The following is a 4,569-nucleotide window of genomic DNA, read 5'->3' as shown; positions in this document are numbered from 1 at the left end:
AGCAATATCTTACTTTAAAAATTCATGGATTCCATGGTATTCTTCCAAATGAATTGCCTGACTTTGATGTCAAAATATATTCAAGAGTTGTTTGTATACATCTATAATGATTTCTGTAGAGCTTGTGATTTTTTAAATCAGAAATAATTTTACCATGTCTGTTGAAATGAGTAGTACAGAACCTGAAGATATTTCTGGTGCTTGTCTGAAGAAAGTATATTTTAACATATTCTGTATTCTGTTTGTAAAATGTCCAAATCTATTTCATTCTCTCCTAGATATAATACTTTGAATACTACATTGTTATATATTATATAAATTCATAAATAAATGTGTCCTTACAGATTGCATTCCATATAAAAACAGTTTAAGATTCTTTTTTCTCCTAGCTCCTTATAGTATTTTATTTCTTTGGGATAAAATTAAAATGTTATCTAATTTCAAAAATTTTGTAAAGGGTATGCTATGTAAAGACCTTTCTAAGGTGAAGATTTAATACACTGATATCAAACTAACTTTTAATTATATGAATCACATATGTTGTTAAACTTGTATTTTTGTAATCAACTTTTTAATAACTGTTTGTCATTTCTACCAACTGAAGAATGAAAAATATGGAATAATTCGCATATTTTCATATCATCCTTGTCCAAGTGGCATGTTAATCTCTATATTGTTGTAATTTATGTATATGTGCTGCCGAAACATGTAGTATCCTGTAAATTTAAGTAGTTAATGATGCAGTCTCTATACAGGCATATATCCTTGGTTGTCTATTTGTAACAAGGAAACCTTATTGTTACTAACAATGTTATTGATCTTATTTCTCTGAAATTCTGTGTATAGTGGAAAAAACATATTGTTCGGTAGATAGCTCACACTTGCATTTTTTTGCCAATGACTATTTAAGTCTTTTTCATTTTAAATTTGATCATACTTTGAAGCCTTTATAGCTAGGTTCAAAGAGATGGCTTTTCAAGTACTTATTTATCAACTGAGTTAGCTTTGTGGAGCTAATGGATTCAAAGTAAGCCTTGCTGAAGAGCTACTTCTAAACTTTTGCAGCTTAAAATTTCCCAAATGAGGTCTTACTGGCACAAATGTCTACTGACCCTTTACCCTTCTTCCATGTAGTAACAGACCAAACAGAATATCTTACCCTGACAGCAAAGATTATCTTACTGGAAGAAAACTAATCTTAGTTACAAGGGACCATAGAGAAATAAACAGTTCTGACTAGAAAGTATTTTATCAAAATGTAGTTGTTTATTATACCTACCATTTCAAAAATAGCTAAAGCCAAGAAGGTGAAAAAAATGTTCTTATGCATTATTGTCCTGACCTGTCTACCATCCAACCAGATAGGAACATACACTACTGAATTTCTATCACCAAATATTTCCATAGATCCAGGAGAAGTCCATATATTTCTCCTTGATATTAGGCCTTACATTGGTAATGTTTTAGACACAGTGTTTCCTCTTGCCTCTAGGCTGTAAATCTACAAATGGTAAAGCTTTAGGTCTAACTCTACCAAACTCTGAGGTAGAGATAATGGAATAATACTGTAAAACAGAGTTGCCTTTGATACCTTAACCACAACAGAACAATGAAAAACATTTCCTTATATTACATATAGTTATATATTTTGTATTTATATGTGCTAATTTTATGTTTCACACAATGAAACTTACTAGAATTAATCGATAATTTGACAAATAAATTGATATTTATTATAATAAATAGATTGGAATATAAATAATTAGGTTTAGAATATGTATTAGAATATAAGAAGTATCAGTGCAATGTCTTCGGTATAAACTTGTGATACCTTCTAAGTGTTCTTAGTCTACTGAATTCACATGGTAAAAAAAAATGTTGTTTTCCTCTAATCTGCAAGGGATTTTACTCTGCTGCTCTGTATATTGTTTTAACTCGCTGGACCAAGAATGGTTTTCTCCATATTTCTGATCATACCCAAATTTTGCTGATATGATGTCCAAAGGGTATTATTATTCTACAGGACCCACGCGTCCTAGGATCCCAGGTTCCAGTTATCTGCATCATCAGATAACAAGGGCAAGTCTTCTCACCTAGGGCCATGCAACATGCCAACAGAAAGTAATTGAAGACTCATCTTAACTTCTCATTTCCTATAATAATTTAGGGCCCCAATTACACAGGGTTTAGCAGTAAGCAATTGTGAAATGCAAGGCAACTTAAAATGAAAGATGAGATCACAAAATCTGAGAGAAACTACTGTAATTCACACTTTCAATTTACAGATGACCAGCCCATATGAGTGAACAAGATCACAAATGTCACAAGAATATCTTTAATACCCCTCTCCTAATGATTAATGAAAGATTTCAGTCCAGTATAAGTAGGACAAAAAATAGTTCCTGGAAGGATAAAATCCATAATTTGTCTACCAAGGCTCGGAAAACTTGAATTAGAAGTCAAATAGAATTCAGAAAAACATTAATTGAGAAGATCCTTAGTGCTTCAAAACACTGGTACTTCAGTAAAACTTGGTTATGTAGTATAAAAAGGTTGTCATTCTCAAATCAATGGTAACCTATATTTAATCTCCTGAAAATATATTCCTTTTAAAATAATTTTTTTAGGGGGTCCAGGCGTGGGGCCTGATCTCGTGGCCTAGGCGCTGTCCCTCAGCTCTTCAGCTTAAGGCTAGCACTCTACCACTTGAGCCACAGCACAACTTCCAGATGTTTTTTTCTTTTTGTTTTTTTTTCTTTTTGTTTTTTTCTTTTTGATTTTAAAAGATCACAAATATTTGCCTTATCATGTTGTTTGATATTTTCCTTAAGAAATATGACTTCAAGTCTTGAATATGGGTACTCATCAGAGATGTGACAAACATAAAATCTGTCTTCTATTTCTATCATATTCCTCCACAGTAATAAATTTTAGTTTTCTTCTTTTCCCAAAAGTTATAGGTAGTAGAAAATATTATCCCATGTAAAATAAAATAATCACAAACCATTGTACAAAGCCATTTATAAAAACTGCTAGTTAGCCAAACATTCTAAGCCATTTTTAAACTTTCTTGTTGACTAAAGATTAATCTTCCAAATGGATAAGAATAAAATCAGGTCTAGGTCCTTCACATCTCCAGTCTTTCAAATTGTTATTGCAGATGAATTGATTATGGAAATATAAGCTGATATCAGTTCAAGTATATGCAGGTTTGAAATGCCATGGAATGTATATAAACCTGTCAAAGTATGAACAGACAGTTTAACAGAATGACTATCAAGAAGTTGAAACCAGAGAAGAATATTAGTAAAAACATAGAATGAATGAAAAATTAAAAAGTGGCAAGTACAACTAGAACACTCAATGTACATATGTGATAAAGGAAGTGGTAAATCTGAAATAAATCTTGGAGAAGGGGTTGGTTGAGAATGATAGAAGGAGTGACTCTGATCCAGGAGCACTGGACAATTACATGGACATATTTAATTGTAACACACTACCACAACCTTTTGAAATTCAGTTAAAAACACAACAAAAACCAAACACACAAATGTCACAACCAAACAGCAATCTCTAGAGAGTATGAATATGACCTCTCAAAATTTTAAATAGTTAATCAAAGGCAGTATGGGAAAAGCAAACCAACTGTTCAAAGAGGGCAGTTTGGGGTAGGGGAGAATTTTGAACAGATTTAAATAGATTGTCTAAGGTTATAAATCACCTACATCTGCAGCAAATATTTTCTAATGGGAGATCTGTTTGTCTGAACTGGATATTCCAGTCCTGAGATACACTTGATAGCTGGTGAATATAGAATGGAAGAAACAATATCAAAACTCATTACTCCATTGGAGAGAAAACAGTCCTCTATGTTTTCTCTCATCTCTCTTTACTACTCTTTTTCATACTTTTCAGTCAAGTGATTTTGAATTATGTCTTTCCTTCTTTGTTCTGGCAAAGTAATCGGTCAAGGTAAGTAACTAAAGATTATTTGCCATTTTTTCTATTATGCTGTTTACTTGTCCAAGCGAGTCCATTAAACTTCCCTCTTGCATTTGGTTGCCATGAAAACCCAACATCTATGATAATGAGGACAAACTCTCATGTAAAACATTGTCTCCAAAAAACCAATCCAAGAAGCTGTGATCACAAATATTTAGCTATACGTTTTTGTTCTTTTACCTTGAAAGTCTTCTTGTGTCTAAAGTGCCCACAAAAATAAGTACTCCACCGCTTTTTGGTTCAATTACTTCTAACCTTAAAGATATAGTTTGCTAACAAGATGCTTAGAGGAAACCGAAGAATACTCCACTTTTATCTTCTCACTTAAGACTCTCGTTAGATACCATATCAGGAACAGTGAAGTTATTCTTTGCAAAATTACTTCAATAGATTATTTTTCTCTTGGTCTTGCATTTGCTTAACAAGATGTATCGAGGGGCTGGGAAGTTTGCTCAGTGGTAGAGTACTTGCCTTGCATGCTCGAGGCCCTGGGTTCGATTCCTCAGCACCACATAAGAAAAAAAGCCGAAAGTGGCGCTGTGGCTCAAGTGGTAGAGTGCTAGCCTT

The 4,569-nt window shown here is 32.9% G+C and overlaps 1 pseudogene; it reads right to left on the bottom strand.

Annotated features, from left to right (window-relative positions):
- Positions 1–608: 608 nt before the first annotated feature.
- LOC122098988 lies at positions 609–708 on the bottom strand (annotated as a pseudogene).
- Positions 709–4,569: the final 3,861 nt, after the last annotated feature.

The sequence above is a fragment of the Dipodomys spectabilis genome, unplaced genomic scaffold, assembly GCF_019054845.1.
Source record: "Dipodomys spectabilis isolate Male_0828 unplaced genomic scaffold, ASM1905484v1 ptg000498l, whole genome shotgun sequence".
In the NCBI taxonomy this organism is placed as follows: domain Eukaryota; kingdom Metazoa; phylum Chordata; class Mammalia; order Rodentia; family Heteromyidae; genus Dipodomys; species Dipodomys spectabilis.
Note: the sequence above shows the minus strand (reverse complement) of the source record. Positions and strands in the feature narration are given on the sequence as shown.